General features: G+C 35.5%; 1 pseudogene; it reads right to left on the reverse strand.

The window, feature by feature from the left end:
• Window positions 1–4,801: 4,801 nt before the first annotated feature.
• On the reverse strand, window positions 4,802–10,993 carry LOC131641300 (uncharacterized; annotated as a pseudogene).
• Window positions 10,994–17,767: the final 6,774 nt, after the last annotated feature.

The following is a 17,767-nucleotide window of genomic DNA, read 5'->3' on the forward strand; positions in this document are numbered from 1 at the left end:
CCAGCAATTCGTCATAGACTGCTCCACATCTGGGGCACAATGCAACCTCAGTGTTTTCTTTGTGACATTTGACCAAAAAACCCACTAAGCTTTCTTCCATTCTTGGGTACACTTTTAGCAATAGGTTTCCTCCTCTCCAGGGTTGTTCCAATCTTTCTCGTAGGGCCCTTTCGAAATTGGCCTGAACCCTTCAATTCAGCATGATTGAACACCTTGGGCACATCAGCATTTTTCTGCCATTCTTCTCATGGCAATTCCAGAGATAATCTTTCAAGCTTTCCCCTCTTGGTGGGATTTCAATGTTTCCCTTCTCCCTTATTAGCCATTTTTCTAGTTCCTCTATTTCAGACAAAGGCTGCCTAACATTGACCATGTTAACAACTGCCGGAGGAGCTTCAGAAATCTGTATCTGTTGAAGTTTCACCCTGAGGTCTTCAGTGGCCTCGCTAGTTTTTTCTTTCAGATCTTCAGTCATATATGCATCGAAAGATTCTTCAACATCAGTGTTGAAGACTACATTGTCATTTAGGCTTTCAGTAGCCTGCTTTCCAGTTGAAATTGTCTCCGATTCAGCAACATTTACTTCAGACACTTCCACCATGTTGACATCAAGTGGTTCACACAGGTTAGTGGCAGCAACATTCAAAGGGTCTGTGTCAACCTTCATAAGACTCTTGGTTTTGTCAGCGAATTTCAGACGTCCGTCCTTGATAGCGTTATGAATTAGATCCCTGAAAAGAAAACATTGTGAGGTTTTATGGCCTAAAAAACCATGATATTTGCAAAAGCCTCGTTTCTTCCGTTGTTCTAACGGAGGAACTTTGGAATTAGGAGGCACTATCATCTGGCCATCTTTTACTAAAAGAATCAAATATTTCATCACATTTAGTGACGTCAAATGTATAAGTTTTTTTAGGAAATCTATCATTTTTATCATTATCAACTGGATTTTTTCCATTAGCAGGGGTGAGCAATTTGCAAGAATAAGGTGGTGCTTCTTTTAATTCAGCCAGATCTATTTCGACCTCTTCCACGCTGTATGAATCTTCGAAGGATTCTCCGTCAACATCTTCAGCTTCAATATATGCTACCCTCTCCTTCTTGTAACTTTTATTTGCTCTGGCCTTTTCTGCTTTTAGTCGTTCGACTTGTCGAACTCTATCTGCTAATTGAGCCATATCCCTTAGATATTGGGTATCTAGTTTCTTTCTGATTGAATAATCTAGACCACCTGCAGCCATTTCGACTAATTCATGTTCTGGTACAACCGTGAAGCATCTCGATTTCATCAAACGGAACCTGTTTAAGTAGTCATCTATAGGCTCTGTGAACTTCCTCTTGATGCTAGCCAATTCTTTCAGGCTTATCTTGGTTTGACCCATATAGAATTGTTCATGGAATAATCTCTCCAAGTGTGCCCATGCGTCTATGGAATTTGGGGGTAAGGTGGTAAACCAAGTAAAAGCATTTTTTGTTAGCGAACTGGGAAAGTATTTAATCCTAAGGTCCTCGTTGCCTGCTAAATCTCTGGCTTCCGTCAAATATCTGGCTATGTGTTCCACAGTTGACTCGCTGGTGTCCCCTGAAAACTTAGTGAATTTTGGTATTTTGGTACCCCCTTGGTAATTCTGTTTGCATGATATATTCTGCTATGGGGGACGTATAATTTGGACGTCGAAGTCCAGTATTGAGGCCATTATTGGCCATAATTCTCTCTATCATGGAGGTTAGGTTATTTTCAGTGGCCATATTCTCTCTTCTAACCCTTTGAACTACTTCATCCGGGTGTTCGTTCCTACCTACTATCCTTAACCTTGTTCTTTCCTCCGCAATCTCCTGATGGACAGGAATAGTCCTTTGACTCGAACCTTCTAGGTCTATTACTAGGTTCCTTTTGATTGCTGCCGTTCTAGGTGGGGGAACTATGTCAGCGGTAGTTTCCCTAGGCGGAGGAACTACATCAGCAGTTGTTGCTCTAGGCGGAGGAGCCGTATTTTGAACACGTTCCATAATGGGTTCACCCTCTCGATAAGGGGGTTGATTACTTTTTCGCCTAGGTTGTGGGACTCCTAAGAAATCCGCCATTCGCCCTATTTGTGACGATATTTTTTGATATGTTTTCACATTGTCTTGGTTAGTCCTTGTAATGTTTGCTACTAATGGATTGAAAATCGACCCCAATTCTTTAGCGAGGACTCCTAACATATCATGGTTACTTGCGTCCATCTCCTGTCGAATGCTGCTTGACTATTTGTGGTTAAGGGAGGTATTTGGGCAGAGAAACCAGTGTTTTGTGCGCTTCGACCTATCGAACTGACATTCGGCGAAAATGCCGTCGGGTTAGTTGTAGTGTATGCAGACCCTGATCCTCGTAATCCTATCATATATGAATATGGCATTCCATATGGATTGTTGGGTCTCCAACCTTCGAAAGTGGATGATGGTCCTGGGGAAAATAACTGACTTGCAGCGTTTGTCGAGAAAGGTGGTATCTCGCTTGTGCTGATGAATGGAGGCGCGATAGTCGAACTCGAAACTAGCACAGTCCCTGTCGTCCCTATAGTATTTTCGGGTATCGCCTGGGAACTGCCTATGGGTCCAGATCCTGTCGAAACCGGTATATCTTGTGCCTCTTGAGTAGAAGTCGAAACGTGCGTGGAATTTGCCGCTACTGTTCTTGACCCCTGTGGGGGATCTTGATCTCCCCCTCCACTGGCCGCATTGACCATTTTCTTGTTGTACCTACGTTTAGGAATCAGTTGTGCACTGTTGGTTAATTTACCGTTCCTAAGGTTCAAACAAGGTCTTGATATTTTCTAGACAAAACAAAACAATCATTTAATAACAATCTGTTTGACACTGTCCCACTGGGCGTGCCAATTTGTTTACGGTGATTTCCGGTAAACAACCGCTAGTCCTCCAAACTATAAAATATACTTTGGTTACTCGCAGGATCGACTAGATTGATCCTAGGACATAGTCAAACAATTGTCTTTCGATATGATTTGATTCATGCTTGTTTGTTCTGACTTCAAGAAAGCTTGTGTGTGACGTGATCGAATGAATATTCACTTAATCAACATAACACTTGTTATACATGTGAGTATGACTTTCGACAAAGAAGTATAAATAAAGCGTATAAACTGCAGAAATGTAAAGTGCAAGAATATAAAGTGCAAGAATGTTAAATGCAGGAATGTAAAATGCGTCGAGATAAAAGTTTAAACGAAATAAAAGAAGTACAGGAATGTAAATAACAGAAAGTAAACGAAAGTAGTAATAATGAAAAGATACTTGAATAAAGAAAGATACAAATGTATTAAACTAGTGTTGGTGTCATACGTACATTTCTCAGCGAACTCGTTCTCTAAACACTTGATACTTGAGTGGTTTGTGAGTGATTTGTACAAAATGAACTCACGGAATCCTAACATTAAGACCCTTATTTATACTAATTTCGACCCTAACGGTCCTACACTAATCTGATGCCACGTTACCCACGAGAATACCTGGGATGCCATCTGTCCTTGTGCAGTTACACAAACTACTTCGAAATTCAAATCCTCCTGCCTGAATCCTCTTTCGACGTGTGGCAACGTGATCAGAACCGAGAATGCCACGAAAACACGTTAAGCTTCAGTACTTTACGTATTTCGCAAAAAACGTTTAAGTCTCAAAGATGATTCTCTTCGAACTAGCTCCATTCTTAACTATCTTCGTTTCAACTTAAACAATCATTCTCGAAACATGGCCATCAGTAGCCATTTTTAAACTCAGAAATGGTCATCAGTAACCATCTTCCTTCGAATTCTAACTCTTCAAAGGATATTCTTTCTAAACGAAATCTTCAGCTAACAAATATTTACATCATTCTCAGTAATGTCGAATTTTAATTATTTTGAGTAATATATTCATTGTTCGGAGTAATATTTATACTATTTTGAATAATCTGTATATTATTTTGAATAATAAATATAATACTTCGACTAATATAAATAATATTTGAGTATTTATGCATTATGCATAAGGATATACCTTATGTACATCAACACATCTCAGCTAATATGAATATCAGCTTTGTTTGTACCATTTTTTATTATGTAAACCTTCATGAGTTAATATTTCTTTGTTCGTAGAAGGAATCTGTGACGCTGCCATTTTTTGCTTTGGCAAACTAAAAATTTAAGAATGTGGGAACTAATATCCATAACATCCACAATTACTGAAAATCATATTATTCATAGATCTTGATTTAGAGGAAATAAATCTTGTTTTAATTAAGAGGAAACAACATGTTGCTGACTTATCACCATATCACGAAAAGAAAGAAATAGAAGAACGAGATACATATGATTCACGTTGATCAAGTGGTTTTTCTTAGTGTTGTCATTCATATCCATTTTTCAAAACTAAAATAAAATTAACCATTTGTCTTAATTAAATTAAATAACTAGTAACATACCCGTGCTCCCGCACGGGTAAAAAATAAATTGTTGTAGTATTACTTGAATAATATGAACAACATGAATAAAAAAAACAACAAAAAGATAAGTTGTATTTGTTTTAATGAGTAATTTTATAAAATAAACTACATTGCACAATTGAAAAAAAAATTGTTTACATACTACTTTAAAAGATTAAGTGGAATAAAATGTCAAAAAAACTTTTGACATTCCAAAAAGTGAAGTGGAAGAACATGAAAAGAAATAATATAAAGTTAGGATTCAAATAAAATATAAGAGGTAGTAAAATGAAATTGAAAATTAAATTGCATATAGATATATTCAGTGACGTATACCTTCTAAAGGTTTTGAAAAACTTCTTTGAAAACAACATTTGTAGTAGTATCCAAACTTTGTTTGACTTTGTCATGAATTATAATTTTCAAACCTTGCTTGCTTTTAACCCTGGAGAAAGCGACATAAAGTTGCCCATGACTAAATACCTCTTTTGGCAAATATAAGCCGACGAAGTCCAATGATTGCCCTTGTGACTTGTTAATAGTCATGGCAAAAGAGACAATAATAGGAAATTGTCTTCGAACCAGCTTGAACGGCCATGGTGATTGAGATGGTGACAATGACATTCTTGGGATATAAATGATGTTTCCAATATTTTTCCCTGAAATGATTTGTGCTTCAATAACATGATTGGTCAATCTTGTAATGGTAAGTCTTGTTCCATTACATAAACCTTTTGATTGATCCAAATTTCTCAACAACATGATAGTTGTGCCAATTTTCAATTTGATAGAATGATTGGGCAGACCAGAAGTTTTCAAAGCACTCAAAAATTCAGGAGTTAAATGTTCAAAAGCATCAAATTCAGTTCCCTCACAAGTGTCAATGGAGTCGGAGCTTAGATACTCCTTTTCGGTTCCTAAAATTTAATATATCAATATGTAAAAAAATAAGTAGAGTTAGATTCAAAAAGATATATTAGTATTTAAACAATATAAATTAATCATAACATAAGCATAAAATTAAATAAAGAGGGTATAAAAATAAAATCCATTTTATATAATTGGGCCTGCAAAAATGTTTTTCTATTACTATTAAATGGGTTTTCATACTTGGGCTAGAATTGGAAGACCCAATTGTTAGTAAAAGTAGATAAATAAATAAGTGATGCAGTAAGAAAACAAAAAACAACAATTAGGTTTGCATGTGGAAACCGTAAAAGCTGAGTGCACCACACGTGAGTGCCTAAATTTTCTGTGCAATTAACACTACCTATTCCAGCAGTTAGGTTTGCATGTGGAACCGGAAAAGTAACCCCAGACTACATGCTTATCTTACGTTATTAAGTGTTAAATTGGTCATAAAGTTTTCCTCAATAGTGCACTCAACTTTCTCTGTGTGTAACTGTTTACTAATTAGCTCAAGCAAACATGGGGCTATAAATGTTGACACTGCTGGGCAATTCAGTTCATATCCATCAAACTTTGTTGAAGGCAACATGAATCACGATTTATTTATCGAAGACGTGTTTTGGCATTCTGAGAGCAGGTAAAAACTTTAATCAAACTATTTTGTTTTTTTTATATAAATGAATTGGCTGTAATATGTTTAATGGGCTATTGATTTTCAACTCTAATGAATGCAGTTCAGATGATTCGTCCGATGATGGTGGTGTTGATGAATACTACTGGGAAAAAAGAATTACTTCAGGCTACACTGCATTTGGAAATATTCTTGTAAAAATCTACATATTTTTCAATATATTGAATCCATATTTCATTAACAAACTAACTCAGTTGCATAACAATATATTGTGCAGCATTTTCCAAGGGAAGTTATAAGGTTCTGCCTGTTTTTATCTTTAGAGATAGATTTGTGTGATGTGGATACTAGGATTATATATGAATGCGACATCCTCTGTGCAGTTCGTAACAGTCAAGAGGAATTTTATATATGGGAGGGGTGGTACACCTTTGCAAGGATGAAAAGGCTTAGGATAGGTGATCGGTTAGGTTTTATCATTTCGCGTTTTCCGTATATGTTGTACGTGACATTGTTGAACTGTTGAAGCTGAATTGTTTCGTGGTGCAATGTTAAAAATATGGAATGTTAATTGAACTATGGGTATCTAATTATTTCTTAATGTGAACTATAGTGTTTTGTAGTAGTGACATTAGTCGTGTTCTATGTATCGAAAAATTGCATTTTGTAATAGGTACAACAGTCCTATTAAATCTAATTAAATGCGTGTTAGGAGTGTAAAATTAGTTATGAATGGAAAATATGTTGTATGGGTATTGGAGCATTTATATCTACTTCAATCAAATACTTATCAATGCAGCATGGCAGTAGTAAAATAAGGATTTATCAAATGCACAAAGTGATGAAGATATTAACTTTGAGTCATCATATGCATAAAATTCAGAACTGGTGTAAAACTGATTTTACCTAAAGCACGAATTATAACTGTTGTAAAACTGATTCTAATATTGCACTTAAATAGATATCAATACTCATAAGGTACTATAACATGGAAAGAAAGAATTTAGGTGTATAGTTATTTAGACTAAAAGTTACCTGGTATAAATGAATAAATGAATTTAAGTAACATATAGTAGATTGTTGATAAATATAAATGAATAAAAGTTACCTGGTATAAGTTGTGTGACGTAATCATTTAATTCATCGACAACCTCAATCGTTGAAGCCAAAATAGCTCTACTTTGTAGAAAATGCGGTTCTTTATAGTTGTCCGCCAAATTGGGATAAGTACTTGAAACAATTGCTTCTATTGGGTCATTGAAGTTAGAGATTAGAAATTCTTTAGGAATTGAAATTTCAGCATAACCATCATTAGGTTCTGAAACTTTGCCATCACCTATCTGAAGTATTCAATTTGAGAATTGTTCAACTTCTTCAATTGATGAGGTAGAATTACCACTTTGTAGCCTCATATTCTTGGTAAGTTTCAAGACCTTACAATGGTCCCATATGTAAGAAGCATTAATGGTAGCGTGAATAATATCAGACTGACTCCCTCTTGGTACAACATGTAGGATCTATCTAAAATCACCGCCAAATACAATGACTTTTCCCCCAAAAATTGGATTTGTCCCGTTATTTGTTTCACTCATTATATCTTTCAAACTTTTATGAAGTGCCTCAAAGCAAAACTTATTGGCCATGGGAGCTTCATCCCATATTATAAGATAAGTTAATCTCATAAGTTGAGCAAGTTCGTCTTTTTTGTCTATTTTGCAAACTGATGTTTTAATAGTTGGGATAGAAATCTTAAATTTGTAATGTGTTGTTCGTCCGACTGGTAACAATAAACTTGCGATCCCGCTTGATGCAACATTTAGTACAATACCTTCTTTTGAACGAATTGCGGTGGAGAGGGTGTTCCACATGAAAGTTTTACCTGATAAACAAGACAATAAATTCAGAATTTGCAGTTCAATGTTATTTCATTAGTTGCATGGTATAAGAAGCTATGTGTCATTGTACTTCTATTTCAGATCAATGTAGCAGGATGTTTACTATAATAGATGCAGTATGTAAATAGGTGCAGTATGTCAAAATAAATAACTATATTGAATAAAGGCCACATGATATATACAATGAGTTGTACTTGTCTATAGCCATATGAAGTGTGCATATAAAATGTAGTTATGTTGTATATAAACATGTCAATTACATCAGTTCTGTTTATTTCTAAATGCGTGGGTAAGTTGTAAAATGTAAACCTGTTCCACCATAGCCATATAGGAAGAAAACTCCTCCACTTTGTGAATCAACAGCTTCCATGATTTTCGAATATATACGTGTCTGTTCATCTGCAGCCATAACCATAAAAAACTCAGCTACACTGTTATGTTATAGTATATTCGGCGCACGACATGTAACAATATAATATTGACCTGTCAAAGAAGCAAATAGCTTTTGATGTAGAAGACTTTGAGCAGCTACATCATAGTTTCTTTCGTCATAAACTAATCGATTACCAAGAGTATCAAGAACATAATCATCCGGATATGGCATTGGTTTGAAATCTTTCAAAGTTCTTCCGTTATTTTGTAACAACGACTCTATTTCCATCAATGTCAGTTGCTTGATTTCGTCATCGGTGAGTATTAGTCCTGCAATGAATTAAAGTCATATATGGAAATTTACAAATCAAAAGTGACATAGTTCTGTTAATTATCGTAACCTGGATTGTTTGCCAAGCGTCATTGCTCATATAAAATACCGTCCGATAAGTATTTCCAAGTGATAGACCACACATGCTCTGGCCAATCCATTGATGCAGACAACAACATTGTGACAAATAACTTTCTAAGGAACAGACCTGAGCCCCATAGGTACGCCTCTTTGATTGCTTCAATAAACTCGCGATCATCTTGGAGAAATCCCATGGCGACGCATGCATCTTTGAAGGTTTTATGTTAGACTCCATCTACCTTTTTGATGTCGTCATAACTTATGGGACCTTTCTTGGTGGTTAACATCATTCATAGATAATACAACTCTCCTGTACATTGCGGAACCCACATAAGTCGACCAATGGTGTATCCCCGCTGTCGTGGCTTCCAAGTTCTAGTTTTTTTGACATATATAAATTTTGAAACAAATTGTCCATAAGTTAGCTGCCTTTCCTCTTCATATTGATTATTTTCCTCGAACCAAGCCGTAAACATGGATTCTGTAACAGATGGCTTAATCAAGACATCTCCAATTTGCTCGTAATCTCGAAAGTAAACAGAATGCTCTCCTTCCATGTGAAAGAACAATCTCTCCACAGTAGGTTTCCTTCCATGTATTGAGTATGAGAAAATTTGCCAGCATGCTTCACTTGGTGAAACATATCTAAAATCTAGATATTGCTTGATCTCATCAATGTTTCTATCACCAGGTATGTTGGTTGCCTCAGATGGTACAATAATAGCTGAAATTCTATCAGACCCCTTGTTAATATACTTGAATAAGTATTTGATTGAAGTACTTTGGTTGCACCATTCCATATTTATGTGTGCTTCATACTTCAACAACAAATTTGGATTATGAGGAGTGACATGACCGTTATGTAGTATTATACCGTTTTTCTCAATTGTGTTACCATTGTCTCTTCTTCAGTAAATAGGATACCCATCCTGATCAACTATAGTTATAGTTTGAAACTTTTTGGGATAATACTTTGAACACTTGCCCTGCTTCATGCATTGTGCCTTTATATTAGCAAGACCATAAGGACCATGCACCATATGAGTCTTAACCAAATTATACAGCCTTGGTTCCAACATTGGATCGGGCATTTCAGATGAAATAATTTTATCAATGTCGGAAGGTGATGGATATTTGTTTGAAGGATGCAAGAAAATAAGAATGTGGGCATGTGGAAATCCTCTTTTTTGGAACTTAATTGTGTACATGTCTACAAAAGAATTGATTCAAGATATTCAATTAGAAAATGCAAGGGTTATAAGTAACTTAGAAATTATAGTGCGTGAAAAACTTACACGCAAGAACTTTGTCTAAGATACCCTTCTTAGTTAAATCTGATAGAAGTTCATCAAGCTTTAGTTTGAAGATCCTAGAAATGATATCTGGTCTATCTTGAGGCTTCAAGTGAAGAGGTGCTAGTACTCTTTTTATCTCTGGCCAATTAGGATTGCAAGTAAAAGTGATTAATAAATCCGGAAACCCAACCTTGCTACAAATTGCCATTCCGTCATAATAAAGTTGATCCATGAACCTTCTACTTCCAACGTAGGATGATGGCAACACAACTCTTTTACCTGTGCTAGAACCAAGTGTTGCACTGTCATCACGCTCATCATTGAGATTATTATATTTGGAAACTCTTAACATTGACTGATTGTTACGTAGCCACGTTAATCTTTCAGATTCCATCATGGTGTACCCATCAACCAAAAATTGTTGAAAAAGTCTTCTTGATGATAACAAAGTTTTTGCCTTAGCGGATTTGGATTGATTACAAAATGCAAGCCACTCTCTAATTGTGAGTCGATTACGCTTGTTGTCATCAAATATTTCCAAATCCCGATGGGACACGCTAGGTCTATAACCATCCTCACCATATGGAAAAATCAATGGATATTGATATGCTAGATAACTTGCATGAAACTCATCTATTCTTTTTAGTTTTCCACTTCTTTTTTCCATACTAATGTCCCTTTCCTCATCAGTGTCAACATCACCAACAATTAACGCTGCAACTTCAGAAACAGTAGGTTGATTGTAGATTCTACCGTCAGTTTTGCGGTTAGAAATGAGTCTCAACTTTAATTTATGTATGTTATCATTGTTAATTCTTTCCCCGGCCATTTGGAAGCTTTTCGCATGTGTGTTGTGTTCATAAAACATTGCAGACATTTCCCGAACAATTGCAGGATCAATATCTGTGGAATTCCTAAAAAAAAGATTCCAATGCATTAGTGACCAAATGAAAGTTGATTGCAACTTTGTATGGGAACTAAAATCAAATATAAACATAATTACCTTAGACCATCCATTCTATTTTCGACCTCATTTTCGGTGTCATATATGTATAGTTGTGCGAACTTTGGTTTTTGACCTTGAGAGGGCTAGGAGTGTGGGGACGGTAGCCCCTTCGATACAGTTCATAGGGATTATTTTAAATTGATTTATAGTATTGTATATATTTCCTGTAATACTCAAAACCCCAATTATCACAAAAATTCAAAAGGAACTATAATTGTTATTTATTCGCAGAGATAGACATCATTGTTCTAACAAGGTTTGATGGGAAAGTAATTTCAAATCATGGCAAATAAGGGTTAAGAGTTTTTTTATCAACAAAGTTTACATAAGACGCTAATTGAGATGAAATTGATATACATGAAGGATACTTATTTGCCAGAAATGAATAAGACTAAAAGATTGATTCCCTTATGTGCTTCAGACGAGGGGATGTAACATATCCTTGACCTAACGATGCTGAAAGAATTTGAGACAAATTGGAGAGTCAGTATATGTCAAAGACATTGATAAACAAGTTGTCTATGATGCGACAAATATACAGTCTAAAGATGGAGGGATGATCTTATTTGCAACAACATGTCAATATCTTTAACAATACAATCATTGATCTGGTGATACTTGGGGTGAAGATAGATGACGAAGATAAGTTAATTATCTTTCTATGCTTGTTACCAGTATCTTATGACCTTTTTTGTAAATACTTTTACCTATGGTAAAGACACTATCAGTCTTGATATGATTACTGCTACACTTTTATCTCTTTCTCAAAGGAGACAAAGTGTAGAGGAAGGAGTTCAAGGCAACATTATGTATGTGAATGAAGGAAAATCACATCACAAAATGCAGCGGAAATTAAAATTTTCCTTTAGTGATTCTTACAAATGGGCATGATTAGTGATAGAAACTGTTACATCTTGTGCCGCTTGAAACCTTTGATGTCGAATCGAAGGAGCGATCAAGAGCGTTGATGAAGAAGAACGCATCTACTCAATCCACACAAATAGATCCCTTCAGTCTCTGAGCTGATCTAAATGAATGCTTTGAGTGAGAGAGAAGAAAATATGTCTAAGGTTTCTCAGAACGAAATTTTATCAAGTGAAAATGCTTTAGCACAAGGTTCTATTTATAGAACCACTTATGTGGGCTACAAGCTAAAAGCCCTATTAAGGTTGCAAGCTAAAAGCCCAACTAAGTCGTATATCACTTAAATGTGTGGTACCTTACAACATTCCGAATCCACTTAAGTACACCGTACCTTACGGTGTTCCTTATTTACTTCGTCTCTCATCAACTTGTCCTTATGTGTGTGACCCTGTAGGTTTTCGCGATGTTGACAATTATATTAAATCACACATTTAACATAATAAACAGTGAGCATATCTAGCAACACATCACTACTATACAAGTCACAAAAATTTCATGTGATTTGACAAAAAACTTTTCGTGATAATGCCTGTATGCACAATTACCCTTTTGCCCTAATGTCTGTATTGAACACAAGGCATAGACTGTGTCACATTGTTCAATTCAATGTTGGACCCTTAGACATTTATTCTATAATGCAAGATGGGCAAATTCAATCTAGGTCGCTCATGTCCCTCAGCATGCTTTGTGAAGCACCCATCAACTGTCTTTATGGTCATCTAGTTACGGACAACGTTTGATCAACAATAAAACACTTGACTCTACATGTAAGATCCATAGTGGTTTCAGGTCGAAGGATGGTATACACTACTTATCACCATGAGAATAACTTATGACACTTGGCATAACATTCTATGTAGTATTCTCATAGCGGATCAATCCAGTATAAATATTACTCCTAATATTTATACCTATGTCGAGACTTGATAATTCCTTATCCATGATCCATGAGATGTGATCATCAATCTATCTTCATAATAGTCTTGATGCTTTAATGTTATTCCGCTTCACAATAAAGCTCGACTATGGATACTTTAAGAATAGTGTCCTTATGTTTAATGGATATCAAGATTAAGTCGCACTTAACATTTCACTAAACAGATTAACTGTTCTACGGACTTTATTATTTTGGAAAAACAAACATAATAAAGAAATTCTTTTTATTATTAATAAATTATTCTATACAAGTACCAAAAGTATTGGCCTCTAGGGCTTACACCAACAGTGAAGGGGGTTAAGATCTTAGGTGGAAAGAATATGTTCTGGGTCGGCCAAAGGCCAAATTGGATGAGATTCAATTCTCCTCAAATCCACCCCACTTGAACCAAGGTATAAAATCAGTTCACACACAAGAGCGAGGTACATTCTCTAATCTCCACTTTTCACTATACTCATTTTGAGTCTTAAATTAACTTGGGAGTTGGAGTGCTAACTATGCATATTCACCCACGCCTTCATGACAAAGATCACCACCACTATTTCAAGATCATCAGTTCTTCAACTACATCCATTTCAGGTACTTGAACGAAACAACAGGTAAAACAAGTTTTGAAAAGAAAAAGTCGAACTCCAAGAATCAAACAAATAGTTTAGTGTTATAGTTACATTTAAGTTAAGCATTGAAAAAGGGATTGTCCAAACAGAAAGAAAAGCTCGTCCATTTCTGCAAATGTGGTTTAAATTGATAATTTTGGAAGTGAAATAAATATATTATGTATTTCATCCAATATGTGGACATATGCATGGATTCTTGATTTTGGTTATTCTAACCACATGACACCGCCTCGAGAATGGTTCATTATGTTTAGGTCAGGTAATTTTTGATTTGTTTATCTCTTTGATGATAAAGCATGTGCTATCATTAGAATGGGGGCAAATTAAATTTTCCATGGACGATGATAACGTGTGAACTTTGAATGAGTTTAGATATGTTCCACAATTAAGGAATAACTTGATTTCCTTTGGTAATCTACAAAAAAAATGGTTTCTCCTACAAGTATGATGGGTATAAGGGCATTATGAAGGTTAGCAAGGGTGACTTAAGTGTGATGAGAGCAAGGAGGATTATAGGTAGCAACTATAAATTGTTGGGTAACACTATTGTATGTAATGTTGCATAAATATGGTATGATAATGATGTAATCAAACTCTTGCATATGCGCCAGAGTCATTTTAATGAGTTTGTGATGATGAAACTTCGTAAGAGAAATATATTGTAAGAGAAATATATTGAAGGCCGTTTGAGGTTGCAAGATGGATTTGTGCAAGTTTTTTGTACTTGGGGAAACAATGTCGTGTTCTATTCAACACTGGAAAACACAAAGCAAGGGGAGTTTTAGTCTAGATGCATTCGGATGTCTAGTGCCTACCAAAGAGGTTTCTATGGGTGGTTCCATATATTTAGTAACTTTCTCATATGAATTTTTTTGCAAGGTTTGGGTGTATTTCTTGAAGCAGAAATATGAAGTCTTTACAAAATTCAAGTTGTGGAAGGTATAGGTAGAGAATTAAACAGGCATAAAAATAGAGTATTTGCCGTCATATAATGAGAAAAAGAACACTGATTTGAATTTCAAGAGGTTCTTTGAAGAGCACGGTATTCAAAGGCATTTATCAGTGTTAGACAAAGGCAACTTATCTAGAGGGGGTGAATATATCCCCAATTAAAAGCTGTTGTTAAAATATTGTTTTAAAATGTTTTCAACTATGGACAGCGGAACAGGCCCAGATCAAATCGTCTAATCCGAACCGTTAACAAAAAACTTGGATATGCGTTAAAATCCTCTAAAACATGCAATGATAATGATAAGTCGTCAAATCAATATATTTCAATGATCACCACAATCTATTTTAATTAAAACATGCAAGTAATCAATTTCAATGAAATAATTTAAACAAAAATAAATGAAGCAATTTACTGAACCATTATTGCGCAGTCAATTTTAACCAGAATTTTCTTAAGGTTTTGTTGATATGAAATCCAATTACAATCACAAAGATTGTGATTAACACAAAAAAACAGTTTTGAAACAACAACAAATTAATCTAATCGTATCGATTGCACAATTTTAGAATTTGATAATTTGCTATTGAAAGTAAATGAGAGAAAAAGAGAGAGGACACAAGAATTTGTTTAGGAAGTTCACCAATCATCCTCGCTATGGCTACGCCTCTCTTCAATTTCAAAGGAATTGAGATAACCAATCTTACTTTGCAAAATCTATTTACGAGAGAAAAGTAGTAATTCAATTCAACCCTATAAACCCTATGTTTGATGTTGATCCTAACACTTTTATTCCCTTGATCTGAGTTTGATTAAGTCATCCAATAATACCAATATGATTCACTATCTCACACTACTCCTTTGCAAGAAACCTTCATTCTTCAAAGCTTTCACTTTGTCGAATCCAAATTGCGAATTATTGTCACGACACAAATATCTATTGAAAACGATTATGGAACAAGATGGCAACAGTAATGAAAATAGTGCAGAAAGGTAAAAAACACAAGGAACTGTTTACCCAGTTCGGAACAACCTTCCTACTCTGGGGGCTACCAAGCCAGGGATGAAATCAATATACGATAGTATCAATTCGAAGCTAAACTCCCCCGTTTAAAACTCCTCACTTAATCACTACCCTTCCTATGACTTCTACCTAAGACTCGCCTAGGTATGAGGCCCTCCTCAAATCCCCACATTCACAACCTGTGACAAACAACACAAACAAAAAACCATAGAAGACACTCTTCCAAGACACACAATTCTCAATGCTTAAAAGCTTATGAGAACGACACTACTCTCCTTACTTAACAACCTTGGAGATTAAAACAACATTCAACACCTACAGGTTTGTGAATACACACATATGGAACTTACAACACAACTAACAAATAAGGATTCCTAGAACCCTAATAAATACAAATATCAGTTCCACCTAAAACTAGGTATAGGCCAGTCTATTTATAGAATTAGTATTGATTGAATTGGGCCTAAAATCGCGGCAAGGAGGCTGCACAACGTCTGTTGCTTGATCTCCAAGAAAATAGGTTTTCCATCGATTCTTTCCTAAATTGTCTCCAATTATAGAGATTGTTAAAACCAACAAATATCTCTGATTTATCTCTGATTTAGTTGATCTTGAATACACATAAGCAAATTGAATATTCCATAATATTCTGTAGCTAACAATTCACCTGATATATCTTGACAGATCAGCTCCAGCAAGCACGCCCTAGTAAACACGATGTCATACCCGTGATGTTGTGACATCTTGTTCAACATGTTGAAAACCGAATGATGTGGCTTTTTATTCAACATGTTTCAGCTAGGTTGGTTTTACCAAAATGCATGCCAATCTTAGAGAAACTATAAACCCCCAAATATTCTCAACCCAATTTACCGGTACACCAACCTAAATTGGTCGTTATCAACCTAATCTAGATGGCACCCAGACAAAAAGTGATTATATGTAGTTTGTTTGTGTGCATGCATAGATTTGAGGTTGAATATGAAGAGAAATATTTGTATGTGTTTATAGTTTCATCGAAAGTTTGAATGATGCATGTATGAAGTATTTATATGTGTGCAAGTTGGAGGCAAAAGGAAACAAGAGGTTTAGAAAAATTATGCAAATTTTCAAGTTTGTAACAACATGTGTCGACACATACGAGTCATGTCTCGACTTGCGTTAATGCATGTGTCGACCTATATCAGGTCATGTGTCGACACATGAGAAACAGAAGATACATGCTTTAAAAATGAGCAGCATGTGTCGACACGTAAGTCGTATGTGTCAACTCATAAAGAAAATTTTCTTCTATGTGTCGATCTGAATGCACCCATGTGTCGACACATAAAAACAGAAGCTACATGATTTAATATTGATCTACATGTTTTGACTCATAGCATGTATGTGTTGACACCTAAACATGTTTTTCACATAAAAATGATTTTTACTGCATGAAATATTTTCTTAATGCACAAAACATTTTCTAAACACATTCTTAGATGTTGTTATGCTTCTTAATGCTAAGAGACACATTACAACTCAGATGATACCGTCCAATGTATAGAAAATATAAGGATCCTAGTTTTGACATCATGCCAAACATCTAATTTGGGAAATTACACTCACAACCAATTCGTGAGACACCACAACAAAATAGTGTGGAATAGAGAATGACTAGGTCTCTAACCAAATGGGAAAGACGTCTCTTGTTAAATGTTAGACTGCCAAATTGTTTATGGACATAGGTGGCTAACATAGCATGTTATCTTATCATAAGGTCACCACAAACTTCATTGGAGTGGCAGGTTGCATAGGAGGTTTGGATAGGAAAATATATTGATCTTGAAAATTAAGGATTTTTAAGTGTCCAACTAATATGCATAAATTCAGTGAAGATCGATCAAAACCTGATCCAAATTTAAAAAATGTGTCTCTGTTAGTTACGCATTATCTGGGCCTGTAGGAACTTGTGCAGATTCAAGGACCAGCCCTCTCTGCACAACTCGGTTTGCAATCATATTTTTTCTCAAGTCTCTTTCACAGCTTCCAGCTCTAGGCATTTTATCAAAGGTGCCATGACTGAATTTTCCATTATGAAGGCCTTTAATGCTAACATTCATCCGCCAAGGGCTCCCGCAATACGTGAAGTGATTTGGTTTCCTCCGTACGAGAATTGGATTAAATGCAATGTCGACGAAGCTTGCACAAAAAATCCCACTTTGGCTGGAAGTGGGGGTATTTTTAGGGACAATAGGAGCACTTTTATGTTGGCTTTTATTGAACATTTGTATACTGATAACTCTTTAATTTGTGAATTTTATGTTGTCATTAGAGCAATAGAGATCGCTAAAG

The sequence above is a fragment of the Vicia villosa genome, unplaced genomic scaffold (genome assembly GCF_029867415.1).
Source record: "Vicia villosa cultivar HV-30 ecotype Madison, WI unplaced genomic scaffold, Vvil1.0 ctg.003641F_1_1, whole genome shotgun sequence".
Classification (NCBI taxonomy): domain Eukaryota; kingdom Viridiplantae; phylum Streptophyta; class Magnoliopsida; order Fabales; family Fabaceae; genus Vicia; species Vicia villosa.